The sequence below is a fragment of the Limulus polyphemus genome, unplaced genomic scaffold (assembly GCF_000517525.1).
Source record: "Limulus polyphemus unplaced genomic scaffold, Limulus_polyphemus-2.1.2 Scaffold7, whole genome shotgun sequence".
Taxonomy (NCBI): Eukaryota; Metazoa; Arthropoda; class Merostomata; order Xiphosura; family Limulidae; genus Limulus; species Limulus polyphemus.
The window spans coordinates 456,282-472,723 of record NW_013665617.1 but is presented as its reverse complement, the minus strand read 5'-3'; the positions used below and the strand labels follow the sequence as shown (position 1 = coordinate 472,723).

The 16,442-nt window shown below is 30.8% G+C and overlaps 1 protein-coding gene across 2 annotated transcripts in view; it reads left to right on the top strand.

Moving 5' to 3' along the window:
- LOC106476562 (zwei Ig domain protein zig-8-like) overlaps window positions 1–16,169 on the top strand; it is a 173,018-nt gene extending 156,849 nt beyond the window's left edge. The window contains exons 6-8 of one of the 2 annotated variants that reach the window (XM_022381374.1): window positions 1,854–1,982; window positions 5,255–5,442; window positions 15,544–16,169. The gene's annotated coding sequence lies outside the window, so the exon portion shown is untranslated. Of the gene's footprint in view, window positions 1–1,853; window positions 1,983–5,254; window positions 6,061–15,543 lie in introns of those variants that run through there. The other variant, XM_013937241.2, reaches the window with a different exon arrangement.
- The last annotated feature ends 273 nt before the right edge of the window (window positions 16,170–16,442 follow it).

Genomic DNA, 16,442 nt, shown 5'->3' with positions numbered 1-16,442 from the left:
AATAATGCTTTGTTTTGATATATAAGTTGTTCGGTTTTTTTCATCTAAGAAAAGCGACATTAATTTCTTGTCTACCTAATAGTAAGATATTAACATCTTGTCACATGTTTAAAGTATAAAATCAACCACAGTAAACAAAATATTTAAAGTTTTACTTGATAAAGTTTTAAAAAAGGACAATGATAAGTATAATATTTGAATTTGGAATAAAAATGGAATTATGTTCCATACACTAGAATGCTTAAACAACTTAAACTTATGATCTTACTAATTTATACATGAAAATTGCGCTAAACAATCTTATTGTTTTACTGTTTTAGCAGATAACGTTTTTACTATCTGTTCAGTACTTTAATAACAGAATTTTAGTCTTCAAGTTTAATGATTTAATCAGTTTCTCTATTTTTTACAAAAAATTATTTCATATATATTATAAAATTTTTCCAACTGTATGAAATAAGCAACTAGTGACGAAACGAGACCTTATCATACAATCAAATTTTATTCACCATGTTTCCTTGTTTATTTTTTGCGAGAAACTTCATACGGTAGTATTTTTTACTATTTTCATAGCCGAAAACTGTATACATTAAAGTATTTGTACAAAATTTGCACGTAAAAGCTGTATTTGCATAAATAATATTGTTTGTTTTTAATTATGCACAAAGCTACGCAAGGGCTATCTGTGCTCTGCCCACCACGTAAGTCCGCAGATATACAGCTGTGCCACTGGGGGGCGCATAAATAAAAGGGAAAAAGTTTGTAAATGTGTCTCCTGATTTTATCTAAAAAGACCACAATAATTGATATGAATTAATTTATTAAGGCCCACAAGTCATAATTTTCGAAGCCACATATTTTCATCAAACACGCAAAAAACAACAACATACAAAATGCCTCTCATAATAATGACGTATCACCAATAAAGTAATGAAAATATAAGAACCCTTCAGCGAAGTGTTTGTGTTTGTTTTTATACTTTTAAATAACCCAGCAGGTAAGGATATATTAACATTTATGCATAAAAGTGTCTTAATTTGTTTGTATTGTTATCCTATGTTAGTGAAACATTTCATAAAGATAAGCTGTGGCAACAAATATCAGAATAATGCTTAACGTATTTAGAGAACCACTACAATTTTCAATTTTTTATATAAATGTATAAGATTTCATTAGAAACAAAAATACAAGCAATTAATTATCCTTCAAACTTTCAATTGAAAAAATAAATTCCCTAAAACTTTACAAAATAATAAGGAACACTAGGATATTAAACATAAAACACCAGAGAACTCTAGAAACGTAAATTATGCAAATCTAAAACCTTCATGTGCAGTGACTGAAATACCCTCTTGTAACATAATGCTTCAAGAGTTTTAAAACGAAATGTCCATAAAGATAAAAAAAATTATTATCTTTCAAATGTGAATTGAAACTAAACTGTGGGTTTTTCAACAGGAAAGAAAAGCTCATATGATATGGATAATTTCACGTTTTATTTTTACTCCACTTGTTCTGCTTAAAGTTTTGGGATATTTTATGAAATGGTAAGAAACGGAAACAGTCTGAGACGTTTATAAACATATTCATCGCTGAGTTTATTTGTTTGGTTTAAGAACAAACTTGTACAATGGATTATCTGCACTAAGCCTACTACGTGGCTCTAACCTCGCATTTTAGCGTTGCATGCTCTCCCTCGCTTACCACTGAGCTTTAATTTTTTTGTCACAAACGGACTGCAGTCAAACGTGTTAATAGTGGGTGTTATATAAAATTGAAAGTTCAGTTGAATACGATAAACAATGTCGATTATTGTTTACAAATAGTATTCTTTGTTTGATATTATTCTGTAGATGGTGCTTGGAATTCCGATTTTGTCGTCAATGCGCACATCCAGTTTGTCAACGTTGTCTGTTAGCATTCCAAGGCCACTTATTTTCTGTCATCTCAGCCGTAATGTTTTGTGTTGTTCTCAGTAGCAGGTAAGGATAGGTTTCGTTGTTATTATTATTGTTTTCCTTTATTAAAATAACATATAAACAGAATGATCACTTGAGAAATGTCCTTAACCACGTCCTTACTCGACGTTGCCCGGGTATTACCTGAACAGAGGTTAGCTATTTTTAAACAGAAATTATCATAATTTCACTTTTCATATAACAATACACTCCAAATGCTCATATTTCTGTGAGATAAATGGCTTAAGATCGTAAAAATTCAAGAAAATAAATGAAATCATTCGAATGCCTTTGTATAAACGCCATTTTTGGCTTCTTGTGGAGTCCTACTGTCCTACCGCATTCGTTTGATTGCTTGTGATTGGCTATCAGAATCTTTTTCTCGACATTTCACTCTTACATTTTACATAATCAGCGTCAGAAATGTTTATCATACCTAAATCCCCTCCCAAAATAAAGTGAATACAAACCAATTTATGTTTGCAGAATTTCGCGGGTTCAACTTGTCTATTCAATAAAAAGTTACTCTTGTTTGTCAATAGACACGACAGCGTTTGATAAATTTTTATTCTGACACCACAACGGCAGCACACCTCTCTATAAAATACGCATACATTTTTCTGACGTTATTTCTACTTAAATCAGACCAAAAATCCGGTCCGTTTTCTGTGGAAAAATTATATTTCAAGGCTTTCATTGAGTCTAAAAACTTGACATCACAGATATTTAACCTGAATACGCTTGTTCCATATCTTTATAGGCTTACTATTATAAGGGCTGAAAGATGCGAACGAACAGAACAAACAATTATTCATATCTCTTTCTTTTTTTTAATAATGTCAGATTTGTTTTTTCGCTGCACGGGTAATAAAAGCCTTTATTAAAATTATTTGTTATTAATTTGAAAATCACTGAAAGAACTCTTAAATGATCAAAATGCAAAAAAAAGCATTTTTACTATAACTTTTTTTGATCGATATATAAGTCAAATATTTTGACACACATATTTTGAAAATAGTTTTAGATACAAATGAACAGACATTTAACTGTATTCATTTCCGCCAACAATATGAACTCTAACACTTTTATGCGTTTTTGTTTACAAACCTGTTGTTACAAAACTTATTGTTTTACATTATTGGCGGAACTGATAATGTGAATTGTAACACTTTTATGCGTGGTTTCTGTTTAAAAAAAGGTAAAACAATAACAGTTTTATAACAACATGTTTTTAACAAAACACTTTTATGCGTAGTTTCTGTTTAAAAAAAGGTAAAACAATAACAGTTTTATAACAACATGTTTTTAAAAAACGTTGTACGACATATAACCTAAACTCTTGTTGAGCCCTCGATTTAACAATCACTCTCTCAGCTAACCAAACTACTCAACTTATTTTGTAATTTAAAATCAAAGACAATATTTAGAAACTTACATAAACTCAGTGTCTATGTGGTTTCGATGTAAAATTAAGTCTTTAATTTAAAATGTATTATTTGAAGAATTAAATATCCCATTATTATTCTCTACATAATACCTATATCTATTAACATGAAAGATATAATAAACTGGAAAATATTCAAAGACAAGAAAATTGTATTTTCCTTATGCTTATTATATCGAAGCAATTGACTAATGTTCTATATTCATTATAATTCTATGTATTTAATCATTTTAATACCAGATGTCAGTTATTTTTACGACTGTTGCCTAGATACCTATTTTAAATAGCTTATCGCCCAGTACACTGTTGCCCGATAAAGGTTTCGGTAAGAGGGCCGAAAGCTCACAAACAAAAAATAATGTCCGTGTATAATAAAAAATAATACCCAGGTGCACACCCTCAGAATTCCCTTAGTATCTCAGCAAAGTTTCACATCTCTAGGTTCTTTCCTCTTGGAGCTATGGCGCTAACTGACTGACACACAAACACACAGGTTGTATTATTAGTATAGATTATACGACTAAGAAAAATGTGCATTAAGTTGAAAATTTAAGCAGTCATATTCATTCATATTGGATTGGACCGTGTATTGGCCTTGTGGCTAGCCTGTCGGACAGCGGATCGATAGGTCTGAGCTTCAAAATGTGATGCTATTGAACACGCCACGCGCTTTCACCAAAGCGCGTTACAAAAGTGATGGTCGATCCCTTTATTCGGTTCAAAGATTCAACTAAACCCCTTTTGATGGGGTAACACTGTTTATCTTGTCTTCCTCCTTGTCAGTAGGTCAAAATTACAGGTTACTGACCAGGACGTTCAATCTATGTGCACATCATATGATGATGTTCCTGTTCATAATTTCAATTTTATGCTCCATTTTAGACTAGGTCTTACAAGTAAAGTGTATTATTATTTTTTTACAAAAACAGTTGTTTAACTCTATGTCTGTCCATTTCTACACATGAAAGATATAATAAACTGGAAAACATTCAAAGACAAAAAAAATTGTTTATGAAAGATTATACAGTCTATTCAATATTTTGAAGAATAGGGATCCTCAGAGGTAACAAATACTGTTCATATTACATTTATAGTGATTTCAGAGGTTTTTTTACTATGCTAGTAATTTATTTTTATGAATTATTTGGTCTAAAATCTGTTTAATATACTAGAAAATAAACATGAAGCCTAAACCATTGTTCTATTTATCACTTGTAACTAAGTTATACCGGTTTCAGGGAATTCCCCTATACATTATAATATATTCTCCCCACTACGTGAAGCCTAGTCTTATTCTTTCGATTTGCCCGGCCCGGCATGGCCAGGTGGTTAGGGCGCTCGACTCGCAATCTGCGGGTCGCGGGTTCGAATCCCTGTCACACCAAACATGTTCGCCCTTTCAGCCGTGAGGGCGTTATAATGTGACGGCCAATCCCACTATTCGTTGGCAAAAGCGTAGCCCAAGAGTTGGCGGTGATGACTAGCTGCCTTCCCTCTAGTCTTACACTGCTAAATTAGGGACGGCTAGCGTAGATAGCCCTCATGTAGCTATGCACGAAATTGAAAAACATCAAACCAAACCAATCGATTTGCCCTGGTCCTGGGTTACTGATGAGTATTAGAATTATTCGAAACCGGTATAACTCAATGACAAGTGGTAAGTCGATTTTGTTAGTTCTCTTGGATAATATTTTTTTAAACTTCGACCATCAATAGTTTTAAAGAAAAACTTATGTACTTATATAATTTGAGATATTAAAGATATATATATATATTTTGTAACAAAATTATTGTGTTATTCTTAATTGAGGTTCTAACTATCTGAAAATTATTGTTAATTTTTGTTTTCTAGATGGTGGTTTAAATTTTCGGAGTGAACCACTCAGTATCAGAAGGGTAATACTATTGAGTGCAGTTTTATGATATCCCCAGTAAATCCGACTTCCTATCAGTCCCAGCTGCAGCTAACGTAAAATCTTCAGTTTGTTACCAGTTTGTGTTTGTTGTAGGAAGAAGCAGAATGAATATTTAAGGAACGACGTAAATAGCGATCATATTATTTCATGTTTTTTAATATTGTATATTTAGGTGTGATGTAGATCTAATTAAGAATTTAAACAGAATGTAAAATAACAGTCATAGAAATTTCGAAAATATTGAATGTACATATAGCTATAATTCTAAACGGGTGTAAATAAGATTTTAAAATGCATCAAAATCAAAATAAGTTTTTCAGATATTATATATCCTAAATATAACAAAATTTTGGGGGGTTTGAATGGAACAATATAAGACCGTTCAAATAATTTCACAAAATTGTCAATAAATTACGTATAAGATTAAGATGAATATATTGAAGTAAATGTATTAGAACTAGTAATTTTGTAAAAGGCAGACTTCAAAAATGAGTTCCATCAGCCTGAATGTGTTCACTAGAATGTCATAAGTTTTTTTTTATTCACCTTATGGATAACTATTAAATTTGCACAAGATGCTCATACCACATAAGTTATTTCATTGAAATGCATGAATCATTTAGACGTGTTTCGACAAAGGTGCTGTAAAATGGAACTGACAGAAAGTTGAAGTCTTCAAAGCAGATATATTTGATTTGTGTATATACTTCTTTGTCTCTGTGTGCCACGAGTGTATTTAATGAATTACATCATTCCTGGACTATCATTTTTTTTTTACCTATATTATAAAGGATTAATCTATCAAGAAGTTATTAGCACAACTGTTTTTTTTTATCTCAAGCCAGATATATGTGTGTGTTTGTGCAAAATATTATCATCATATATTTTGTTTCAAAACTGCATTATCTGGTTGTGGTTGGGTAAGTAAGAGAAACAAATAAAGAAAATTCTAATAATTATATCTTTATTGTTCAATATTGGATGCTTTAGTCGATTTGATTTTGTTAGAATAGATTGAAGATTTATATGATTGGTATACAGTAAAACGGTAACTTTGCATTTCTTTATATCACAATTATATTAAGTTGTAATGTTAGACTATAAACCCAAGCATGATTGTTGTAATTCAAACATTTATGTTAATATTATTTAATATATATAAGTAATAGTACGCTCTCATAACTCTAACTTGAACCGATTCAGTAGTTCGTGTTAGTTACTCCTCATGAACGTTTAATACTTTCTAATTTCTGGTTTAATTAAGAAAGATTAAATGTAGTCAAAGTAAACTTTCATTTTATAAACTCATTCAAAACTGTTATTTTTCAAAATGTAGCACATTATAGCTTTACCTTTGAAAATCGATTTCATACAAAAGTGACGTAAACGCACCGCTACAAACAGATATGTGTATAAACATTAGTTTTTTCAAAATATTCTCTGATGGATTCAGTAAACAAGTAAATAAAAAAAGTACTCAGTTAAAATGTTTGCACACGGAAGTTTGGTCAGAGTTTGTTATAAATATCATCACCAAGGATGAGGCAATTTAAACCATAAATATTTTCCAATGTCTGCATTATGTAAATATGACAGGCACCCGACCTAGGAAATATTAATGAGGATTATGCTCAAAAGCGAAAACGACTTATACACATGAAAATAAATAAAAATATGTTCAAAAAGAGCGTGAAAACTTTTCTAGCGCTGTGAAATTTAAAATTAGCACCTTTTGCTCGAAAACTACTTGAGAGCATTATTCCTTATTACGCCTAATTACAATCTAATACAGCTGTAATGAAGGGTATTCAGTGGGAGACGCTTATGAGTCGGTCTAGGGATTTCATTTAATTATAGTGGAAGCAAATAGAAGTTTTTGTAAATCAATGTTTTCAGTACATCCAAACAAATAAAATCTTACATATTAGATTTTTGTCTTTGTGAATGTAGGTCTAAAACCATTTAGTTTGCTTTCACACTGTTCAGGGCCAGCTGACACTCTTAAATATGCCACTTGTCAACACTAATAAGTGAGGAAAGGGTACTTATCCACACAAATGAATGAGCAAAATAATGATATCAGTTACTATAAATAAACACAACATTATATATATATATAGTGGACAAAATATTATCCATGTAATAAGTATGAGAGGAAAAATTAGTTTACTTTACATGACAACATTATTAATCATATATATATAATACATAAATACACTGGTGTTTTCACGTTGTAAATGAATGATTATCTAAGATGAAATAGTGTATTATGATCATACATTTCGCTTTCAAGACGTGTTCAAAGTTTATCCGCAACAAAGATTAAGAACAATTTTCGATACATCATCACACTATAAACCCTCTTTAACACTGTTGCTTTTCGTCTCTAACCTAATTTTTTCTGACATTCGAGAAAACCGTGATCCACTAATACAATATGACGACACTTGAGACGTGCAAATATATTATCTTTACTAAACTTTCATAATCTCGAGATATCTAGATCTACATTCTTATGGAATAATCTCGAGATATCTAGATCTACATTCTTATGGAATAATCTCGAGATAACTAGACTCTACATTCTTATGGAATAATCTCGAGATAACTAGACTCTACATTCTTATGGAATAATCTCCAGATAACTAGACTCTACATTCTTATGGAATAATCTCCAGATAACTAGACTCTACATTCTTATGGAATAATCTCCAGATAACTAGACTCTACATTCTTATGGAATAATCTCCAGATAACTAGACTCTACATTCTTATGGAATAATTTCCAGATAACTAGACTCTACATTTTTATGGAATAATCTCCAGATAACTAGACTCTACATTTTTATGGAATAATCTCCAGATAACTAGACTCTACATTCTTCTTTCATAATCTCCAGATAACTAGACTCTACATTCTTCTTTCATAATCTCCAGATAGCTAGACTCTACATTCTTCTTGAATAATTACTTGTTTATAAACACATGCTTTGTAAGCATTGTGTTGGCGTGGAATGACCTGACGGTTAGGGCACTCGATTCGCAACCTAAGAGTCATCAAGCATTCTCGCTTCTCTTAAAGGCTTGGGAGTGTTATGATGAGATGGTCAATCGCACTTTTTTTCCCGCAGAAGTTCTAAAGGTAAACAATAAATGTACAGCGTAATCAACACTTTACGTAAACTTCCAGAGAAAACAGCAATTTTTTTTTCGGAGGTCGTTTCGTGATGAAATAACATTTAGTTCAATCCAAACTAACTACAGCTGTACAACTATAACCAGTAAATATATATATGGGAGTAAATAGTTTTACATAAATTCTGTAGTGCCACTTGATGTCAACTTCAGCGATATTGACCAGATGTTATTCCTCTGCTTTAGTAGCAATTAATCTTTCTCTTTAACACTTTAGTATCACAGTTAAGTTCGTAATCTTAGGTAATATAAAAACAAATGTTTATAACTTTAATTAATCTGTGTGACAAATACAAAATAAACAACTGCCAAAACTGTACTGTTAGATGTCCCGTGAATGGTATTTTTAAAACTTCCTTCATGTTAAATATGCTTTTTTGTATGTTTTGAGGATTTGGTTACTGTGTTTTAATATTTTAAGAAACTTGTGTGTATTACGAACTGTTTCAGGTAATTTTGTATTTTTAGAATCATCATTATACTCAAAAACAATTGAAAGACTTGTACACATGAAGGTTAAACATATATATAGAAAAAGATACCTAGGGTTTAAAATAATTTATTACATAAACGAGTAGGCTCCAGTATTCAGTATAAATTGTAAAAATAGTTTGTTTTTAAATTATAGTATGTCTCATCTTAAACGTTAGTAAAAATTCGCCACCTTTTTTAAAACAGCTAATTACTTGAGTCAAAATGCATTATAGGCAATCTAGTAATAATAGTTACATGTCCTATTTATGTCGACGTTGAACGCGTGATTTAAAAGTACTTGAAGAATAATTAACATACTTATTTACTAGAACATGATCATGAATTCTCCACCTGTTTTAATTTACACCAATATATGTTCTTCAAAATAATCGATTTTTGAATTATAATTGTGAAAATATTATAAATACAAATTAAATGCAGATATTTCCCCTCAATCAGCTTAATTTTTCCATTGTGCATAGAAATCGTAAGTGTGTAAAGAATAATATTTCAGATATATCTCTTGTCTTCTACAAGTCACCGCCGCCATATACAAAATAAGAGCAATGTGAGGAAAAAAATCTCCAGTAAACTTGTTTTTTTAACAAATTTTGGCCCATTGGTTTCCTAATATTTCATCGGCTATCAGCGTTTAAACCGTAATTGTTAAACGTATTTATAACATATTGTACTTTATTTCTTTGTAAATTTTGACTGCCATGAAGTTGTTTTATTATTTCATTTTTTCTTTTTTAAAATAATCTAATAAAATTCTTCATCTCTAGAGGCCGCTATTTGAAAATCGTATATATGATATTTATATTTATCATTTACATTTAGATATATGCCCCAGTGTTTCTGTAGTAAGTCTGCAGGCTTAGACCTTAAAATTCTGGTTTCGATACCCATGGCGAGAATATAGTCCCTTGTAGAACTTTGTAGTTTTCGTAGTTGACAGCAACCAAGCAATTAATTTTATATTGTATTATTTGTCATAAGCTCAATATATCAATGCCAAAATATGGATTTAATTGAATTTTTTTAAAATGATAAGGTGTATATTATTTGTGACCTAAAAGTAAAAGAATAATACCTAATTACAGTGAAAGAAAATTAAAAGTTACAACCTCTTAAATGCTGATATTATAAGATGAGTTTGTTAGAACTAATTATGGAAACAATTAACCATAAGTTTTAGTTAGATAGCTTATAATCATTTAAAATCCGTGTCATGATAATAGCAATTTTCATCTGTAATAATTATCTGTAATAAATGAAATAGCGATTTTTATATTTATTAATATTTGCTGATACAATGTTTTCTTTAAGGGGACTTTTCTGATATTATATGAACTCAGGGGACTGTTTGCCTATTGTAAAATTTTATTAGAGACAAGTAAGAAAAAATGCTTTACACATATACAAATAAATCGTGTACGCAAAACGTCTGACGCTCTCAGTCATATGAAATATATATATAAGTTTTCATCCTCAAATCTTTTTACTGTCACTATGTAATAAACTGAGATAGACTGCAGTTACTATTTCTCTGTAGTTCTTGTGTCTATAAATTATATATATCCTTCCAGTTGTGGAATTTACAGCTGTACCATCTCGGAATTTATTTGTTCCCAACACAAACGTACGCTCCTAATAGTCCTAAATTTTCAATAACGCTGTTACTTCATTCACTGTTTGCAGATTTACGGCGATTATAATGCTTTAAATTGGATTATTTTTTCTTAGATAACCTGGATAAGTATAATTAATTATCTTAGATACAGGGGGAAATAATTACTTTTTTTGTACTTTCTAGCATAGGTGGCGCGTAACTGTTTTCTTTGGGTAGTCTATTCTGTCAGGTGTGTGTGTTTTGTGTGCGTGGGGGGATGCATTATGGGAAGAGCCAGTTCGAGCTCCTACATAAATAAACTCTTTTCAGTGATATACATACATCCTCCTTCGTTCTCTCTCTCTCTATCTCCCCACAATATTTTTGAATTGGTGACAATGATGTCCTGTGAGGGAAAGCTTATTTGGGGAGGCTAAGCCTTCCTAAACTTCTTATACAAGCCAACCCTGCTTTCTAATGAACACTATAGTACGACCCATTATGTTAATAATGGTTAATGTATAACAAGGCCGCTCCTCAGTGAATATAACAAGGCCGCTCCTCAGTGAATATAACAAGGCCGCTCCTCAGTGAGTGATACGTGTCCGTCATAATAAAGTTTACATGTCTTTTATAAAGATTTTTTGTAGAACCTTTAGAGCCTATATTACAAAAATTTATGTGATTTTATAAGTGAATTCAGTCTTTCATAGGTAGTACATTGTAGAAGTGAAATCAGTTCCGATATTAAATCTGGTATTTTCAAACAAATAAATCAAAATTCTATAATTCTGATTCTTCACCCTTCAGAGAAGTTTGTTATGATTATTTTACATGAATGACAAATTAGTTGTACGACACCATGGCGAAGATATAGCAACTAACTTAGTTGTACGACACCATAGCGAAGATATAGCAACTAACTTAGTTGTACGACACCATAGCGAAGATATAGCAACTAACTTAGTTGTACGACACCATAGCGAAGATATAGCAACTAACTTAGTTGTACGACACCATAGCGAAGATATAGCAACTAACTTAGTTGTACGACACCATAGCGAAGATATAGCAACTAACTTAGTTGTACGACACCATGGCGAAGATATAGCAACTAACTTAGTTGTACGACACCATAGCGAAGATATAGCAACTAACTTAGTTGTACGACACCATAGCGAAGATATAGCAACTAACTTAGTTGTACGACACCATGGCGAAGATATAGCAACTAACTTAGTTGTACGACACCATGGCGAAGATATAGCAACTAACTCTATGCTTCCATGCCATGTTTTACACGGTAGCCATAAATGCAGTTTGAACTATATCTTTTCCGCTGTTCATTCCAGTGCCAAGAACGTTCTCTAGTGGATCGCCTTTATATGTAACTTGATGATTTACGTTTCTCCCTAATACTTTAGAATTGGTATTATGTTATTCTTATGTTTTAACATAGTCGAATAGAGCCCAGTTGTTAACTCGCCGGACTGTGAAATGTCCCGCTATCACCAAAAATGAAATCTCTTTCCTCACTTTGGTCTGACAAAAGTAGCCCAAGAGTTGGCGGTTAGCGCAGATTTATGCTAAATTCAACAAACAAACTTGAAACGCACTTTTATTCTTAAAATAGGAAATATTTCCCTGAAACATAGATTTTTTTATTCATTTGAGAACATAGTTTTATTTCCTTTGGAGGAAAAACGTTAAAATACCTATTAACACTGAAGATTACATTGACAGCCAATCATTTTTTGCCGACCGGAAATAATAATTTTGTAATCATAATCGTATTCCGAAAGCAAAGCGCTTTATTGGCATAAATCTTTCACAAAGTACTACAGTGAATTACAGTGAATAAATACTATTGAAATTTACCAACTTAAATTAATCTCAATTTAGGTAATCAGCTGCAAACGCGGTAAGTTATTGTTTAATGTACGTACGGAGAGTATGGTGGAATTTCTTTAATTACTTTTTAACATTACACTCTAGTACTAGCAGTTACTGACTAGGTCGATTTTTGCGAGAGGCTTTCAGTCGCATAAGAAACAATAAATTGAGGAGCAGACTCCTCACTCTTCTTCTTAAACAAAAGTCAAGTACACTTCGTTGCTTACTATCAGAAGGACATTTAATCATATTTTGGTTCTTTTCGTTTATTCGAATTCAAAATACAGTATTGATTTTTGAATCCTGCGATCATAGAATTGTTGCAGACGTTAGATTCAAAGATACATAGCGTGGGAATCAAGGAGGTAAAACTGACATATAGTATTCTTGATTTTTGTCAAATTATGAAAGCTTTATGATGAATAGTGTTAACGCAGAAGTCGGAATTTATTTTAATAGCAAAGAATCCGTTGCGTTTCTATTAGAAGTATACAGTTTACTAACATTTGGGAGACGCTGCTGTCGCACACAGTTTATTTCGGGAAAATAAAACATACGCACAGTGCGTATTGTGTATAAACGATAAATAAATGCTTTATTTCTGATACATCCTGTGTTTGATTTTTAGTACGATACCCTTGTGTGTATTTGGACAACTGATCTTGGGGTCGATTATTAGTACATTTCACTTGTGTTTATTTGGACGACTGATCCTGTGGTCGATTATTAGTACATTACACTTGTGTTTATTTGGACGACTGGTCCTGTGGTCGATTATTAGTACATTACACTCGTGTTTGTTTGAACGACTGATCCTCTAATCGGTTAACTGTACAATACACTTATGTTTATTTGAACAGTACATTCTGTGTTTGGTTGTCAGTAAGTTGCACTTGTGTTTATTTCGACAATGTGTATCAAGAGTGCGTATTTTTAATAGTTATTAACATCATTTCAGTGTGAAAGAAATGAACGAAGTGAATATGAAATAGGGTTAAATGTCAAATGTTATTTTGATGTCACAGATTTCACACCTGCATGTTATCACTGTTACCAAAAATGCTATCTATTTCAGGGACATTAACGTTTTATTTCTCTGTTTAAATGGACCAAAGACCTTTCAGTATATGTGGGACATTTATTTTATGAGTGAACTAAACACAGTCGTTAAATAAAATTTGACTAAACTAAATATAACCAATTTCAGTAATGATTAATGGCACAGATGTGAAGAAAAACTTATAAATTGCCGATCGATGCACAACATTAAATTATATTTCGCAGAGTTTTATAATGCACTTCCTCATACATACAATGGAATAATGATATTATGAAATATTTAGCAGAGTTTTATAATGCACTTCCTCATACATACACTGGACTAATGATATTATAGAATTGGCAAATTGTTTTCTTTCTACGGCATTAATTCAGTTATAACTTATTTAGATAGAGAAAGATGCAATTTTATGTTTATTTATTACAATAACTCAAGACACTGATATTGTATATGGAAGTCAAATACATTAAAACAAATGAGGAACTTACTGACATTAGAATGTATTAATTAAGATTAGATCAAGCAAATAGATAAGTTAGTTTGAAATATTTCCTTTGTTTAATCATTTCTGTGTTCTATTTTTATTGAATATTTTGTATCTTAGGGTAATGGCTAATTACTCTTAAAATGTAGCTACAAAGTGGCCCAGAAAAAAACCTAAATGCCATATTTAATTTTTATCCATATTCCTACTTAGTTAAGCGGTAGCACTGATTAGTATTTAAGTCATCCTCAAAATTTTTAATCGCCTCAGTCCTCAGTTCATTTCGGTTCAGTCGTTTTTGCTCATTGATGAAGAACTGTGTGCACCACGTGAAACAAAAGAAATACCACACTGAATGTCAGTTTGATATAATGTTCTCTTGCACGCATGGTGGGCTCATTAGTTTTGATCCATTAAAAGTCATGTGATACGGGTAAGACTACATCTGGAACATTCACAGATTTCAATAGTGCCGATATAACGTATTTGAAGTTTACACACCTCATTATTCACCTTTAACTTTAATACAAAACTACTTTTTAGTATATTTTGTGTATGTGTTTACATAACATCATAATAATGTTGTTGTTTTTTATAATTCGTCAGTAAATATGTAGAGCTTCTTTACACATGATTTTGAATATAAGACTACGATCCATTCAAACTATTGGTTATTTACGTCTCTTATTATTCATGTAACGTTTCTAGTCATCTACACGTCTCAAAAATAAGTTTAATTATGTAGAGTGTGGAATTTATCACTAAACCTGCTTTAATTATATGTTGCTGTACAATACTCATTTCCATTTGACACTTTAAATCTTCCCATGTATATAATCAAAATACTGAAACTCCAATATTTTCCTTTTCGATATCCACGCTTGTATAAAAATAAAACAATTTTAATTGTCACATATCGATTCTTCTGTAGACTTTCCAAAGATATAATATCAATATATAATTAAATCCATAGGTTTAAATGACACATCCGTTAAAGCATGTTCTCTCCAGGGTACTGATTAAAACCTGTTTTCAAAGTTTTGTGTTGATTATATATCTCAACAAAAACCTTGTATCAATCATCATTTTCAGACCTTTATAGATATGAACAGATTTAGGTTTTTCTTGTGTGGTTGGACAACAGTACAAATAGTTCATTGTGCATTTAGTAAAAGGTATTCAGGTTTATTACCATGAGACATTATTGTAAAGTTTAGTTGACTTTCATCAATTAATATTTAACTATATCCATTTTACTTCATTATTGAATGTTGAAATTATCTTTAAGTCCTTGAAGATATAGTTCCTGAAAGATTGAAATGTGTATTTTTGTTGATATTGTTTTTGTCTTTTCTTTAATAGATACCTTTTTTTTTTACTAAAACTACCTTAGCATAAACTTTTATTATATTTTCTCCATAAGGGTTTGCTTATGTGTTAAAATAGTTGATAAAATATATATATATGTATATATATACTTTAATCTATGCTTCACTTCTTTTTTCAGAATACTTACTTCAGTGCATTTTAAATGAAAAAAAAATCTACAATCTATACTTGTTTTATGCAGACAAAGACAGATTTGGTAGCCTAGTTATTTCCGAGTTAAATTTTATTATTTCAAGTCTGCATTGATTTATGATGAAAATATCCTTGGAATTTATTGACATTAAACAAACTGAAGAAAAAAATATATACTAAAGAAATATTGTATTCTAATTGAAGAATTGTGTAACTTCAAGAAAATTATTAAGATCAGCTTAAAATTCTTTATTTTGGAAAACTTGAAAACACATTTCAAATCAAGTTTAAAATGTTTCTCAGATTTAGAATATAGTAAGACATTGCTAATGGAAGTATAAATGGTTTAAAAAATGTTTCAGAGGAAGCGATACAACGAACCTGAAGATATGATACTTAAACTGCTTTTATAGAAAGAACAATAAGTGTATTTCAAGCTCGTATATAGGTGTTGTAAAACAAATGTTTGCTGATAATAGTCATTGCTATTTTGAGCTTAATGTTTAGAAAATCATAATTCAGCTAAGATGTGTATATAAATTAATGAGTCAATGTATATTTGATGTACACTTTGTTGTTGACGTATAATTTTGTGTATGCTTTTGTGAAATATGACTACCAATAAAGTATATAATATATATATATATATATATATGTATATACAGTTTTGTTGATTACTGAAAGGTAGACGCATGAATGTTATTAAGACATTTTTATTTGATTTTAATATGTTTCAAAGATAATTATTTTAATTAACAATTATTTTAATAATGTACAAAACACTTTTACTGGAATATATATATATTACCAGGATTACAAACACCATTTATTCTCTGTATTAGAAACATACTGTATAACGTGATTCTAGGTGCCCATACTATACAG